Raw genomic sequence first — 17820 nt, forward strand, 5'->3', positions numbered from 1 at the left:
ATACGGCAACAATGCAACTACCGTTTTCGGCAGAACATTTCACCTAGCGATTATTGATGGTTCTGTTTCTACCGGATACTTGCCTTACAAGATTGGCAGAACCGTTTTGATTCGGCTCGACATTTACAGGAGCTTTACTGTTTTGATTTTTTTTTCTTCTAGTAGTCTTTATGAAGAGCAACTGTTCTTCTTTTGCACGTATTAAGATCAAAATGAAAACACCAAAAGCTTGCCCTCTTAATTCTATTATTTGTGCCAAGTCATTTATTTAAAACAAATACAAATTTGCTAATCAACTATTGTGAGGTGAGACAGGTTTCTGTCGGCTACCAGAATTCGTCACAAGCGGGAATAGAAAGTGTCTCCGAAGAGAAGGCGTCGTTCAAGTGGTTGAATTATCCAGTTTAAATCAATTATTTGTTTCTATTTCAAATAGTATGAACTGCAAACAGTTGATTCAACGTTCCACATATGCTCTTATATTGAATTTATTATCAAGATTGTGTGCCGAAAAGAACGATAAATAAATTTGAAATTGTTGAAAGTTGAAATTAGCCCTGAGGCACCACCGTGAAACCGTTCTGGGGTCAAGTATGCAAAACAAAAAATGCTTCCGATTGGCTGAGAAATTATGCACCAGCACGTGCCATAGAAGCCAAACTGTACAAGCGGATCCGCTCCAAATAGGACGTATTTCAACCGATGCAAATTGGCACCCAGTTGCCGATCGAGATAAAAATAAAGTCGTTTTCTCGCGAATCCGGTACAACAGTGCCGGAGGCAGCACCAACAAACCGACCACGTCCCAGAGAACCGTTGGTCGCTAATTTACGATGCTCTCGATCAAAATTATCTCATCTCGCGACAGCAGCACCTTCTTCCGAAATGCGTCGCTGGAAAAAAATTTTTTTTTCGGTAGAGCAACACAAAGTAGTTTACACCTACGCAAGATCACAATTTTAATAAATTTTACGAGGTTCGGCAGGCATGCTTTTTGTCTGTTTTACTGTTGAAACTGGTTGACACAGCGGCCATCTCAAGTAGCTGGCTTCTGTTGTGCCGGAGGTGACACCCTGGACAGAAAAAAATATTTCCACGCTCTTATCTTCAAGCGACACACCAATTGAAACTGTCATTGTCTCTGGTGGACTGAAACCACGCAGAGAATCTTTATTTTCAACGTTCGGACACTTTGAGCAGCCGAAAAAGCAGCTCGGTTCAAATGAAAGTACGTCTTTACGTAAGTAAGTTATCTTGTGGACTACATCGTATGCAGGATCCAAGTTGTCGCCACGAAATAATTTCGGAACTGTTAACGGTTCCCCGAATGAAACGAAAACGACACCCCATCATTCACCGCAAACGACGTGCCCGCAGCAGCTTGAATGAAAATGAGAATCATTTCCCTTACAAACTGACACAGTTTGTTTGTATCATTACATAATTTTTATTCTAATTTAGCTATTGGTTGAACTCATGGACGCAGCTGGAATCAGAACTAAGTCTTAAAAGGGGCCTTTATTAAATCGAAACTCCAATTTTTTTTATGAAATGATAAATAAGTTTCATGTATGAAAGGTCACGACAAGCAAGAATGTCTCGAACTGGGATATTGGATAGTCTACCTTGGGTACGCAAAGAATTTATTAGTTGAGATCTGACATCACGATACTCCACGCATGTCCAAACGACATGATCAATATCCCGATAACCTTCTCCGCAAGCACAATGATTAGTCTCGGAGAGCCCAATTCGAAGGAGATGTGCATCTAACGTGTAGTGATTGGACATGAGTCTGGACATCACACGAATGAAATCCCTACTCACATCCAGTCCCCTGAACCATGCCTTTGTCGATATTTTCGGAATAATCGAGAGCATCCACCGACCCAGATCATCTCTATCCCAAGATGCTTGCCAGCTGGCAAGTGTTCTTTGGCGAGACGAGCTATAGAATTCGTTGAAAGCAATCGGTCGCTCATAAATTTCACCCTCAATAGCACCACGTTTGGCTAAAATATCGGCTCTTTCATTGCCAGGAATGGAGCAATGAGCCGGGACCCAGACTATAGTGATTAGATAATTATTGTTCAATATGTCGTTCAGGCACTGTTTTATTTTGCTCAGGAAAAACGGTTCAGTCTTGCCAGTCATGTTTGAGCGAATGGCTTCAATTGCACTCAGACTATCTGTGAAGAGGAAATAATGGTTTGGAGATAATGTGACGATTACACTCAAACTATAATGAACTGCTGCTAGCTCTGCTATATAAACAGATGCAGGTTCTTGAAGCCTAAATGAGGCCGAAACATTATTGTTGAACATACCAAACCCTGTCGCTTCTTCAATTCTCTCAGAGTCAATATGCCTGAACTTACTTGAAAATATTTTTGGGATTTCCGTCGAGCGTAGATGATCCGGGATTCCACGCACTTCGCGCTGCATGGATGTATCGAAAAATAAAGTTGAGGCTGGGACATTTAGGGGGCTGTCACGGATAGGAATATATCTTGATGGGTTGATTTCCTGTGACATGTGATTAAAATATACTGTCATGAATTTTGTTTGAGATCGAAGCTCGACTAGTCGTTCGAAATTATTAATTACCATGGGATTCAACACCTCACATCTTATTAGCAGGCGTGATGAAAGCTCCCAAAATCGATCTTTTAATGGAAGAACTCCCGCCAGAACTTCAAGACTCATTGTATGTGTCGAATGCATGCAGCCTAAGGCAATTCGCAAACAACGGTACTGAATTCGCTCAAGTTTGATAATATGAGAGTTTGCAGCGGAACGAAAACAAACGCATCCATATTCCATCACTGAAAGTATCGTTGTTTGATACAATTTTATTAGATCTTGCGGATGAGAACCCCACCAAGATCCTGTTATTGTTCGAAGAAAATTTACTCTTTGTTGGCATTTCGTTATCAGATACCTAATGTGTCCTCCCCACGTGCATTTGGAATCGAACCACACCCCGAGGTATTTAAAAGTTAAAACCTGTTGGATCATTCTTTCCATCATATGGAGCTGAAGCTGCGCGGGATCATGCTTTCTTGAAAAGACGACTAACTCTGTTTTCTCCGCAGAGAATTCGATACCCAGATGAACAGCCCAAACGGACAAGTTATCTAAGGTATCTTGCAATGGTTTATGCAGATCAATAGCTTTGGGCCCAGTAACTGAAACCACGCCATCATCTGCCAATTGTCTTAGTGTACATGGGGTTACTAGACAGCTGTCAATGTCATTCACGTAAAAATTATAAAGGAGCGGACTGAGGCATGAGCCTTGCGGGAGACCCATGTAACTAATTCTGAGTGTTGCCAAATCGCCATGTGAAAAATGCATGCGTTTCTCTGACAAAAGGTTGTGCAAATAATTATTTATAACCGCTGGGAGTCCATGTTGGTGGAGCTTGTCTGAAAGAACATCAATGGAAACTGAATCAAATGCTCCTTTAATGTCTAAAAATACAGATGCTATTTGTTGCTTTTGAGCGAAGGCAATTTGGATGTCAGACGAAAGTAATGCAAGGCAATCATTCGTCCCTTTATTTCTACGGAAGCCAAACTGAGTATCTGACAGCAAACCGTTCGTCTCGACCCAAGTGTCGAGACGTCGTAGAATAATTTTTTCGAACAATTTTCTGATGCAGGACAACATCGCAATGGGTCTATATGAGTTGTGATTGGAAGCTGGTTTCCCCGGCTTTTGAATGGCGATAACTTTCACTTGTCTCCAGTCAGGTGGAACAATATTTTGCTCAAGAAACTTGTTAAACAATTCCAACAAACGTTTTTTTGCGAGGTCGGGCAGATTCTTCACCAAGTTGAATTTAATTCTGTCCAACCCAGGAGCGTTATTGTTACAAGACAAGAGTGCTATAGAAAATTCCATCATTGAAAATGGGTTTTTAATAAAACCATTATTTGTAGGAGATTCCCGTATAATGCTCTGCGTAGGAACAGAATTTGGGCAAACTTTCCTAGCAAAGTCAAATATCCATCGGTTCGAGTATTCATCACTCTCATTGCCCACGTTACGATTCCTCATTCGTCTGGCCGTGTTCCAAAGAATGCTCATTGAGGTTTCTCTTGACAAACCTTCGACAAAATGTCTCCAATAGCTACATTTTTTGGCTCGAAGTATGCTCTTGTACTTGGTTTCTAAAACCATAAGTATTTCAAAATTCTGAGGAGTTCCTCCTCCCCGTTTTAGAAACGTCTTGCAAGCATTTTGTTTCGCGAGTTTAGCCTCTGAGCACTCTTTGTCCCACCAGGGGTTGGGAGGCCTTCTGTTAGTCGTTGGCCCAGGAAAGCGTTTAGTTTGGGATTGTTCTGCTGCCTCCAGTATCGAACAAATGAGGAAGTCATATTCTTCAAGTGGAGGGAGCTCTTCCATTGAATTCAAAATACTAGAGATACTACTTTGATATTTAATCCAGTCGATATTTTTTGTCAAATCATATGGAATACTAGCTGAAGTAGCAATGCAATTGCTATTGCTAATTGAGATGATGATTGGTAAATGATCGCTACCGTGTAAATCAGGCAATATTTTCCAGGTGCAATCTAGTCGAATTGATGTTGAGCAAAGAGATAGATCTAATGCACTTGGACGTGCAGGAGGACTTGGGATCCGTGTCATGCTACCCATATTTAATACCGTCATGCTAAAATTGTCACAAATGTTTTGTATTAAAGATGATCTGCTATCATTGTAAACGGAACCCCACATCATTCCGTGCGAGTTTTAATCCCCCAGAATCAATCGTGGAGCAGGAAGGGCTTCAACCATTTCATTAAGCTGTCGCTGTCCAACTTGTGCTTTTGGAGGAATATAAACCGAAGCTATGCAAATATCTTTGCCTTTAATGTTTATTTGGCAAGCAACAACTTCTATACTAGAAGTTGAAGGGATGTGTAACCTATAAAAGGAATAGCATTTCTTAATTCCCAAAAGCACTCCACCATACGGAGAGTCTCTATCGAGACGTATAATGTTAAAATCATTAAAATTTAAAGCTATGTTTGAAGTAAGCCATGTTTCGCATAAAGCAAATACATCACATTTTTGACTATGCAATAAAATTTTAAATGAATCAAGTTTTGGCATAATGCTTCGACAACTCCACTGCAGGACAGTGATTGTATCATTTGCGGCGGGTGATAAATTATCCATCAAAAGATACAAAACCTGAGACAATTGGCCATTGAGCTGATAACTGCTTCAAAAAATTTCTAGCTATTGGAAGGAATGCCATTATGAGGGTCTTTAAGGGTTCAGATATATTGAATGCTGAGAAAATCCATTCAACAATTTTCGAAAACTTCAGTAATCCTGTTGGTGGCTGTGAAATGGAGCCCACAGGATTATTACCTTTTTCTGTGCTAGATCCTGGATTGGTTTGTGAATTTGACAAACCAGGAGGCACAGTCTTTGGTTTTGACTTTTTTTGTTTAACACGGGGATCTATTTTTGAAGATGAAATTTTAGGTGTCTTTTTTGGTAATTTGGAAGAAGACTTCTTTCTCTTAACTGACCCTTGGGTAGTGATAAACGAAATACCTTCACTATTTTCGTCAGAGTCAGAGTCCTCTGGTTCCTCTAGATTTGAAAACCCGTTTTCGGTTTCCAAAGGGGGGACATCAATGACCGTTTTAAGCATTTCTGCATATGTGCGCTTAGACCGTGCTTTCAAAGAAAGCCTTATTTTGTCTTTGTGCACTTTAAATGCAGTGCATACTGAAATATCCTCATGAGGACTTTCCCCACAATAAATACATTTTTCAATTTCCTTGTTGCAATTATTATCTTTATGAGGCCCTTCACACTTAATACATTTTGGTTTATTACTACAGTAAGTAGCTGTGTGGCCGAATTTTTTGCAGTTCGTACAATTCATTACATTTGGAACAAAAAGCCGAACAGGAAGACGAATTTTATCGACATAGACATGGGACGGCAACGCAGACCCGGCAAATGTCACTCGAAACGAGTCTGATGGGCGATAAACTTTTTTTCCCTCTTCATGAACTACTGAGTACAGTTGTTTGCACTCCAGTATTTTCACACCCTCAAGCGTAGAGTTCTTGAAACGACCAACACCATGCTTGAGTAATTCATCTACCGAAAGACTCGCTTCGGTAACAACACCGTCAATTTCGACATCTTTGGAGGGTATGTAAACTTTATACTCTTTAATGAAATGTTCCGAAGAGACAATATCATTCGCGTGTTTCAAATTATTTACCACAACACGAATTTTATCGTTATTTACTTTTATGATCTCTTTGATTGAAGATATCGTGATGTCAAACCTTTAGAAATTTGTAAAATGTTTAATGGCTTTGATTTACGTCTAAAAAAGACTATCCAAGGCCCAGAAGAGCTCTCCTGATATTTTTTCGTTCGTGGGGGTATAGGATTCATGCTAGGATTTACGTCCATGGATTCATCCATCACATTAAAATTTTTAATCAAACTTTAAAATAAAAAATGAAACCAATACTACACAGTACTCATTCAAAAGGAAAAGAAAAAACTTCTACCTTGAAATTGTAAAATAGCAATACTAAAATAATACGGTTTGGTTTTGACATAACATCGTTTTTTTTCGAATGCCACTCATCATATTTTTGTTCACCAGAGCAGTTGTTCCATTTGCCTCCACCATATCTCTGTCGTATCTCGAATCACCTTTGCACTCTTCTTCAGCTTCTGTTTGACAATTACCCAAGATTGCTCAATTAGCCGGAATGGAGAGCAATTGGGTGCATTAACGTCCTTTTCGATGAAATCTGTCCCATTGTCTCGCGACCATTGTAGCACATCTCCGCTTGAGTGGCAGTCAGCTAAATCAAGCCAATTAATTACAGATTACATTACAGACAGAAGAATACGCTTTTAATAGGCAGTTCGGTTTAATCATTTGTGAATTACGAATCTAATTTGACACGAAAACCAGAGTTTCTGACCGTATTCACAAATACCAGATCAGAAGATATACAGACAAAAATGAATTTTAACTTGCTAAAAACATTTTCTCGACCTTAAGGGGTAGGGGTCTGAATGATGAAAAAAACATCGTTTTGGCGATCTTGTTTCAGAACTATCGCTCAAAAAAATGAACTCAAACGTTTTGCCTAAAACAAAGCATCATTCAAACAACGTTTTGTAATTTTATCATGAAAAAATTTTGAGAAATAAGTCGGTTAAGAGGTATTTTTGAGAAGCTTCTTAAATATCTCGATATGCGGTGTCCACTTTATCTCAGTGCATACAAATCAAAGCAGAATAGATAGAGTAGATGTTTTTCTAGATCTGTTTGATTTTATTTTATTTGTTTGAATTTTTGGTGGTTACCAAAAGTCTAAACTACGATTTTTTACGTAACTATCTACCATTTTGTAGCTGTAAAACCTTCCCAAAGTAACAAACAACAAAAAGGAAAACGTTGAGGTCTGGTATTTTACACGTAGAAAGTGTGTGCCAAATTGGTTAAGTAGTTTTTGAACAGCGATGGACACGGACTTTCAAAACCTGCTTCCGAGAAAAACTCTTTTAAATTTAATTGCATATAAAACCGAAAGAAACAACTTATTCCTCAAGGGACCCGTAGGGTCTAATACACTCAAAAAATCATATATTTTCTTTTGAATTTTGTTATGATGAAACATTTCAAGAATGTTTTGTCAAAGTTTTAAGTCAATCGAAGCAGAAATCTGGGGCCTGTGCGCCGAGTTCTCACTTCTTCGCAGTATGAGATAAACAAAGATAAAGGCCCATAACTTGCTGAGTTTTGTTCCGATAGGCTTGAAAATTTCAGATAGTATTCTTGAAATTGAACTATAGGAAAAAACAAAGAAAAAAATAAATGATTTTTCCAAAGTGTTAGACTCTACCCGCCCCTTAACAGAACTTTTGCTCGGAAAGATGCCCATAATCCAACTTCAGAAACGCTTCGTCGTTCCAGAGGATGCATCCTTCATGTTTTGTACGAACCTCATGGCACAACTTTAAGATACGTCTTTTGGTCACTAGATTTTTTTTAATTTGAGCAGTATCTAACGGGGAAAACAGATTGAAAAAATAACATGCGAATGCAACTATGTAATGAAAACCGCGAAAATGATATCGCAGAGACGGGACTCGAACCCGTAGCTAGCTCCTAACCGGGGAAATGGTTTTGTCTCTTAAACTAGCCTGCATATGAACACATGAATGAAGACACAGCCCAATTGACATGAAGAGTCAAGTATGCTTTGCTTTACTCGGCCGCCACAGCATACGCTTTCAATTTGTATTTCCACTACGACGCTTGCTTCGACGATTTAGCAAATTTTAACGATCTCGAATAGGAAGTTTTTGCAATCATTTGAAAAATCGACTAGTAAAACTGTTATAAACCATTTGACTCAGTTCGTCGAGCCGAGCGATGTCTGAGAGTGTGTGTGTGTGTGACAAATAATCCCACTAGGTTTTCTCGGATATGGCTGAACCGATTTTACCAAATAGAAGGTCTATGTGTCTCATACGGAATTCCTGAATTTCATCCGGATCCGACTTCCGGTTCCGGAATCATAGGGTAAAGTGGTTCAAAGATTTTGTACCCCCACCTGAAACGGCGAAACAAACAGCGTAAAATAATTTCTAAAGTGGCTTCAAAACTACTCCAATCTGTAGCCATTATCAGTAGGCAACCGAACAAACCGACTCCGACTATCCTGGTTCCCAGTTTCCGATTAACGACGGGAGATAATAGTCAAATGCTCCAAAATGGATCTTACTCACTTTTCTCAGAGATCGTAGAACCGATATTCCCAATCTTAGGGTCAAATGAAAGGTCTTATGGTCCTACCAAAAATTACTGCATATTTTCGAATTCGAGAAAACTTTACACCTCGATGTCAAAATCGTGTAAAATCTTCAAAATGTTAATAAAAACTACTGGAGTTTTTCGATTATAGAGGTTTTAACCTTAAGGTCATTCATCTTTTCGGGCCAGAAAAGCTTTCTGACCCTATGTGCGGGGTTGGGGATCGAACCCAGGTGGGCTGCGTGAAAGACATCGACTAACCCATCACGCTATACCCGTCCCTACTACTGTAGTTTGTACGTCGTGTTAGTTGATGGCCTTACAAAACCGACATCGATTATACCGGTTCTCGTGTTCTGGTACCATGCCGAAAGTACCTACCACAGTAAAAAAAACTCACTTCGTTTTCGCGAGTATGGCCTAACAGATCAGAGAACTGTTAAATTCCGTAGGTGTTATACTAGTAAATGCACAAGCAATCTCTTTGGTTTCTTTCAAGCATCGAAAAGAAACATTTTGAATCGAATACCACCCAAAACCCGATGCATAATAAATTCGTGGCGTTTTTTAAATGGATTTTTTTGCTCGCGATATAACGCCACCAAACCCACGGCACCTTTTTCATGAAATTCACTTGAAACTTTATCAAACTTTGGTGTATTCAGCTAAGGTTTCATGATTTCGAGTTGCCAGTTCAAATTCTTTGTGAAATTTCACTTCAAACACTGTTGTTCAGTTCTAAAATCACGTGCGCACTCCACTACATTTCACCTTAATAACTCGTTTATCTTCACTTTTTCATTCCTAACTATTTGAGTAGAATGATACCAATAACGCGGATATAGTCAAGAAAAAAAAACTAAAGAATCTGCCATTGGTTTTTAGACTCATTTGCAAAGTTTACGTTGAAATGTATTGATTTCGTGTCGGGCGCTGATGAGTTCCATCAAGATTTCGTTCGTACAGAAGAAATGTAACATTGATGCAACGGTGGAAATAAGCAAATGTTTTGACTCAAAGTAATTAAAATATTCAGTATTATCATTTCATATCACATATTTATTGTAGATATTATAATGAATTTTGAAACGAATGATTTTTGATTTTCCTTAGAATTTAAAACTATATTCATTGTTATCAGCATCACTCATTCGGAATCAACATTTCAACAAAGTTAGGTTCGTTTTAATGCTACTCTGCGTTCATAAAACGGATTCTAAGCTCAAACGGCTTTCCCCTATCGGTCCTTTAATATAATGGTATAAGTGACGTAAACGTCAAAACTGATTATTGCTCAATTTTCTCGGATATGGATTATCCGATATCAATAATTTTAGGCTCGCTAGGTAAGTTTATTTCGTCGGTCGCATCGAAATTCCAAGCTTCATGATTTATTTAATATTTATTCAGCAAAACCGTCGTGGTGGAGTAATACTATTAAAAAAACAGTTAATAATATTAACATACATGCTGCGATGAATAATAATTATAATGATAATAAAAAAACTGTACAATCACAAAGTGTGATATGCAGCTGAATAATGTTACCCTACTTAGCTTGAATATCAACAACAGGAGTGCAGGATGTTGCAACGCTAATTCAAACGCACCACGGTGTGTCAAATGATGCGCTACTGTTACTTGTATAAATCAAATTCATGTCAAATAACCTTTTATTTGGCTTAAATCTAAATAGTGCATGAACATTAGGGTGGGACAAAATATTGTTTTCAGCTCCACTAAACTTTTCGTGTTCCTTTTGGGTCCCATAAGCACCATACAAAATTTTAGCTTGATCTGAGAAACTACATTTTCGCGCCCGAGGTTTAAAGTTTGTATGAGATTTACTATGTAGAATTTCACTTTTTTCAAAAAAAAATCGGCTAGAGATCAACCTGTAAGCTCTAAAAATCAGTGCATGTGTGATTTTCGTAGAAAATTTATCGAGGAAAAAACCTTCGAAAACCGCAAAACAATCCGACATTTGTAGAAAAAGTTATCAAAGGAAAACCGACACAAAGTCCAAACAATAGCTCATTCCTTAATATATCTAGCATCACTGCTGCTAGTGCTGGTAATATGATTCTACTTTCTTTTATTAGACTATAAAGGTTGATTTGAGTTGTTTAATGTTATCACAAAAGTTTCTCAGTCTATTATGAAGATTATTTTTAAATGACAAGCCATGTTCCAAAACTCACTGTAAAAACACAAAAAAGTCTAACTTTTTTATTTGAAGAAATAGATTTTTGGAGTCTTTTACAATATTTTAGAAAAACTCAAATCCAATAACTTTGGCGATTATACAAACTCTCTATCTCTTATAGTTTAGAAGATCCAGAAGAAACTATGTTATGCAAACAAAAACATAATTTAAATAAATATTTGTATCCTTACAGTAAGTTTTGGAGCATGGATTGTCACTTGAAAAGACTCTTTATTCTAAGCTGAGTAACTATCGTCAAGACATCAAACAACTCAGATCTACCGTTATAGCATAATAAAAGAAAACTAAATCATATTACCATCATAAGCAGCACACGGAACGACCGAAATTAGCTCTGCGCCTAATTCGTATTACTGTTTTTGAATTAGTTGATTCTAACAACAAAATTTCCAAAATAACTATAAAATTAGTTAAAATATAGAATTTACTGTGCTGAAAAAAACTCTTATTTTTAGAGAATGTGTTTAGTTGGCGAATATTCTGGACACAAACCAGCAATATTTCAATCCAACACGAAATTCTCATTGACAACTAATTTCGTTATTAAAATCAGAAACTTTGATTCTATTTATCTATCACCGTCATTACTGAAGGACAGCAGTGTCAAAGCAAAACAATCCATTAAAAAGCTAAAAGGGACAGTCTTGTTGAAACTGCTCGCAAATTGTTTAGATGTTTTTCGCATGTGTTACGATATATCCCTATATAATTTTCTAAACCGATATGTAAAAATGACGTAAACTGTTAGTGGACAGTGTATTTATTCAGAATTTGTGCGCACTTGAAGCGATTGTGCGTAATAATGTTTTTACGCGGAGCAGTGATGTGAATTTCGAATGTTTCACTCTAATTGTGATGAAGTTTTTTTGTATCTTCAAACCTTCCGAGCTGCGCCGTCCGGTGTACTATTTGTATTCGGTTTTTGTTTTCCGAGTGCTCAAAGTTTTCAGTGAGAATGAAGAAACAGTGATTTAGAAGAAAAAAAATTCAAAAAGATGTTTACGTTTCGTTTATGTCTTTTTCTCCAACACAACATCGTATTTATACCTGCCAATATAGAAAAGACAACCGCGTCTGAATTTTTTTCGGCAGTAGTGTGCCATCTAGTGGCTAGTAGTCACTAAGGTGTTACCGTTTCGGTGACAGGGCGCCATATAGCTGCAGATTGCAGAAGCCAATTCAACCATTCATATTTGTTGAAAACAACATTATATTTCTTTAATTCAACTAAAAAATTAGTTGACTGGATATGAAGTGTGCCTTAGCTAAGAAATGACAGTACGTTTAATTTGTGAATTCAACTAAAAAAAATAGTCATTTCAACAAATATTTTATTATTATTAAGGGAATGAGAATAAAAAATCTAAATCAGCAAAAGTAAGATTTTTTTAGTTGTCTCAAAAAATAACTAACTAAAATCAGCAAATCAACTAAATTTTTCGCGAAAATGCTGATTTCGGTCGTTCCGTGCAGTGGTGCTAGATATATTAAAGAATGAGCCATCGTTCGGACCATGTGTCGGTTTTCCTTTAATAACTTTTTCTAAAAGTTTCGGATTGTTTTGGAATCTTTAAATTTTTTGTAAAAAGTGAATTTCTCCATAGTAAATCTCATACAAACTTTAAACCTAGGACGCGAAAATATAGTTTCTCCGATCGAGCTAAAACTTTCCATGGTGCTTACGGGACCCAAAAGGAACACGAAAAGTTTAGTGGAGCTGAAATCAATATTTTGTCCCACCTTAATGAACATACTCATTAGCATCAACCAGCTGGAAGTAAAACGAAGTCTTTTGTCGCTATAATCACTTAATTAGGTGTGGTATATTTTCTTACTAATTTTGCATTGCGTATTGCTATTGCGCAGTGAAAACTCTTAAATTAACATTATCAATGTGGTTACGTTCCAAACTGATTATTTTCAAAAATCCTAGCATTAGCATTTATTTTCCTTCATTTAGAATTCATTAGATTGCGAATTAAACAACAGTTTGCGAAATCGTACATGGTTTGTATCAAACGACTACTTCGTTAACCGTGCCGTAACGAAACCGGTATTTTTCCCAACTCTGGTGTTAAGGACTGATAAAGGGGCATTCCTGAAAGTTACAAATTGACAATTTTCCCCAATTTGAACACCTTCATGCATATAAATTACCAAAAATCATTGTTGCACATGCTCCTTTAGTATTTCTTATTACCCATCACTAAACTTCCCAAAGATACAAAATTGACAATTTTCAACAATTTAGTTAAAAATTCCTGTACTGTTGTCACTAATTTTCACAGCCCTCATCGGGATCAACGAATTTAGACGTGAATCAATCGGCACTCATGTCTGATCTTGCTCATATGTGATTTTCTTCTACAATGCTCAAAGCTGACCGAATGGTCCAGTGATTTGATCTTACAGGAATCAGTGATAATAGTAGCTCAAAATCAGTATCGAAGATCAGTATTAATTTTGATTGATGTGATTTAAAGATCACTGATCAACTGATATTAAAAAGATTAGATCAGTAGTGATCTTTATTGGGAAATATCACAAGTGATCATCTTCGCTAGTAGTTACGATTTGATGTTTTTTTGAGAATGAGAACAAATTTGTCTCAGCGCAATAAAAAAGCGCGTATCCTACATAAAGTTTGTTGCTACTCTGTGTAATGTACAATTTTGTTACCCAATTTTTTAATTCACGATGTTCGGTTTTTCGATTCACAATCTGAAACTTTGATTCACATTTTCGTGCGCAAAATGGGCTTATTTCCTTAGTTCGGTCTAGTTTTTGAATAATTGACCAAAAATGCGATACGCGCATTCCGCTACATTTCACCTTAATGGACTTCTTACAATTTTTCAATCACGAATTACAAATCATTCGAATGTGTGCAATTGATAATAAATTATGATACTAGGATAAGAAACAACGCAATATTCCAAAATTTGCTACCCCTAAAGAAGGCAACATTTCGACCCATGAGCTCTGATGAATAGACAATCTATACGGCTGAAAAATTCAAGTGAGCGGCTTCTAGAGCGCATAACAAACGGAACACCTCAATAGTTTAATAATCGTTATTCTCAATGCCGTTGAGATGACTATTGACGTAATAGTTAACAGAATGACATTCAGCGAATTTCAATAGGGTTTCTGCTTTACAATACACTGACACAGTCCAACAAGGGCAACCTAGTCAGCTATTCGTTCAGAAAATGTTCTTGTGATTTTCGTAATTACTTGTTTTGTATCAGAAATTTAGCAAAATGTAAAATTCTTATGCGGGTTACCAAAGTTATGCGCATTGAATAAGGCAGTCAGTTTGTATCCTTCGTGAAACGATGGCAGACAATTGAAAATATTTTGATTGGCATTTGGAAATTATTCAAAAACCTATATCTAAAACCGTGTTCGTATTGAGAGCTGCACTCGAATCTGAATCTGGATGTAATCAAAGCATCTGTCCTACACCGATTTTACACCTGCTGTGTTGGAAATGGAAATACTGTAAGCAACCAAGGTATGTTTTTATTTTTGTGAAACAAAACGTACGAAACCCTTGCCATTTAGTGACTGCCAGGCCAAGGTCCTCGTAATCATACTACAACAAGTTCAACAATAAAAAAAAATATTCACTAATTCGTCGCACTGTTCAGCTGCTCATCTGCCGAGCAACGAACCAGAAGAGCAAGAGACGCTCGATACTAGCCGCGGGTCGGTAGAGCTTCAGGGGTTTGGGTCGTGATCGTAAATGCAATCTCATTATGCATAATTTATCCGCACTTGTAAAGCACCGAGTGCCAACCAGCGGCAACATCTCAGAAGTGACTCTTGACGAGTAGGGATGAGAAGATTCTCTGGGCCGGCTCGTTTCGGTAGCCAGTATCACTCTCGACGTGGGTCTCGGCAAGCAGCATCAGCAGCAGAAGCCACAGCTACGGCAACAGGTTTTTGAAACAATCCCCGAGTGCTGCGATCTACAAGTAGGTCTACAACCGCTTAAGCTCCCAACACGACGACGAAGATGACGATGACAATGGCGATGCAGCAGTCGAACAACGAGGACCGACGCGGGGAAGTGTGTGCTCTAATGTGTACAATGAGCCAGTCAAAATAACAACGCTAATAAGCGGCTTAACTAATAGCAAGTCTTGGGGGTACTTATTTGCACCTCGCCACTCACTCAACGAACGAACGGCTGCTCGGGTTTGATCTGCGCTGATGAATAACGTCACTAGCACCACCAATACAGCGTGCATAAATACATCGGAGAATCGCGCTGTGGGCCGAGATCAAGTGCCCACCCGTATTCAAGCTCCTCATTACTGTGTTTGTATGGCGAACTGCCCGATGATTCGTCGATAAGTGATAACCAATCAGTTGGGGATTATAGCGATAAATTCTACTAAAGCCTTTAAAAGATGAATCTTGGTATTTTCAAGGCCACGTGTTTTATGAAATAACATGGAAATGATCATTCGTATTAAATTAGCACTTAATTCGAACGTGTTCCGAAGAATAAATTGACCCTAGCTTTTCTTTGCAACCATATTACAAAGAAAGAATCTGATGTTTACCAAATTTTCCATTAGGTTTTCGTGTGACTAAAGAAACATCAGATACGAAACTGAAATTTCAGATCAATGATATTTGTATACAGCTTGATTTATTGATGAAAGGAAAAATCCTTAGTAAAGTATTCCAATAATCCACCTAGTGGTGTAATGACGCCTCTCTCATATGTTTGGTACTCTCAGCAATACAGTGGCCGAAATACCTATAAGCGCACATTAATTTTTGTACACGCACTCAACTTGTTTTTGTGTATACGCTTAATATATGCTTTTACTGAACTGCTGTCAATCTGCTTCATGTCAGTCGGTGTTGAACAGCTTTTCGCACCATACGCGAGTAGCTCTTGGCTCCTGGAAAATTTGGCTGGCTGCCTAGAGTTCCATTAACTCAAGGCTTTAGTCTTTTTCAAGGCTACCTGAATCACTAACAGTCTTTTTAAAGACTAACAATTAATCAGCCTTTCTCAAGGCTATACAAGGAGTGATATTCTAATATAATCAGTCTTTTTCAAGACTAAGAAATTAATTAACCTTTTTCAAGGCTTTCCATCCTAAGAATTATTCCTCGAACAAAGTCTTCCTTAAGACTACCACAAAAACACAATCCAAAGAATTATTCTTCGAGCTCAGTTTTGCTTAAGACTACCACAAAAGCAGTCTTTATTAAGACTTATACAAACTAGGGGTCTAATCGAAGACTAATTTAGCCTAGTTAATTTATATTCTTCAAAAATGCCTGCGTTCAACCGGAAAGGCAATAAGCCTAAGGTTAAAAATAAAACAATACGGAAGAAATCTCAACAACATTGACGAAGTTATAGAATATGAATGTAAAAATAAAAGACAACGGACGGACTCCCCTTCCGTTGATCCTATGCCGTCTAACAATATTTAAGAGATTCTTCCTGAATCTGATTGTAGCGACTTAGAAGAAAATTCTTCTAAAATTCTAAAATGTTCTGGGAAGAAACAACAATCTATGCCTTCCGACTTCAAAGCATTCCGTACTGGGCTTTCTACTTTTCTCCCGGAAGTGAAAGTCTCATTTCAAATCGGACGAAGAGGAAAATATCGAGGTTGATGGATTGGAAGATTACGAACGTCTTCTCCGGTATTTGTCCGAGAAACTTCATAAATTTTATTCATATGATATAAAATCAGACAGACCCTTTCAGACTGTCTTGAAAGGCTTATCAAAGTACTGATGAAATTAAAAATAAAATAAAAGAATTGCTTGGTTTTGCCGCTTCCTTCCCAAGTAATACTTATGAAAAAAGAACGAATGGTACTTCTAAACCACGCTCTGGAATTTCCCAAGAATTTAACCTAATACACATCAATCGAAGTGGTGTAAACAATTTGAAAACTTCAGAAAAAGTACGTTTCATTTTCCACATTAAAGTTCATTGGGAACGGCAGAATGGTATGGCAAACTTAACGCAATATCATCGTTGCCTAGGCTTCGGCCATGGTACCAAATGTCATATGGACACACGGTTTTTGAATTGTGGTAAAACGAAGGCTTCTGTCCAATGAATAAAACCACCGCTAAATTTTTATGTTCCAATTGTGATGGAAATCATAAATCCAATATCCGAAAATAATAAAAAAACGATACAAATGCCACGCCTAAGTCTCTAAGGCACTTATTTCTTCGAAGGTAAAACAAAAAACAGGTACGCCTTCCAATTCGACTTCCAACGAAAACAATTCATTGACAGGTAGATCGGCTCTGTCATCATCCTCTTCTAATGACAGTTACGCTAGCGTAATAGGTAGAGATCTACCTACCAGTTTGCCGTCAATGTCATTAGCTTCTTTAAGCGAAGTCTTATTTAGGCGATATAACGAAGAATAAAATGAAATCCTACCTACCTACAAGATCAGCTTTTTCAAATGATCATCCGAATGAATTCGACTTCATACTTCATAAACACTACTGGTTACTTTACAGTTATTTATCCCAGTAATCCGACTTGTTTTTCTTCCGTTAAAATCCTCTCTAGAATTTATCTGGTTCTAACAGATCAAAGTCACATTTGTAGTGAACCGATTACACATGCTGACTTTGACTCAGATCATCTTCCTGTAACACTCAGACTTTCCAACGAACGTAGGCTCGAGTTCTGTCCCTGAGCGTATCTTTTTCCAATAAATCATCTTTTCTGTTAGTTTTTCATTCATTTGGCTTCTCC

General features: G+C 37.6%; 1 protein-coding gene across 1 annotated transcript in view; it reads right to left on the reverse strand.

Annotated features, from left to right (window-relative positions):
• Positions 1–17820, reverse strand: part of LOC131439311 (protein embryonic gonad-like) — a 365978-nt gene that overhangs the window by 175744 nt on the left and 172414 nt on the right. The gene's annotated exons all lie outside the window — the stretch shown is intronic.

Source organism: Malaya genurostris, chromosome 3 (genome assembly GCF_030247185.1).
Source record: "Malaya genurostris strain Urasoe2022 chromosome 3, Malgen_1.1, whole genome shotgun sequence".
In the NCBI taxonomy this organism is placed as follows: domain Eukaryota; kingdom Metazoa; phylum Arthropoda; class Insecta; order Diptera; family Culicidae; genus Malaya; species Malaya genurostris.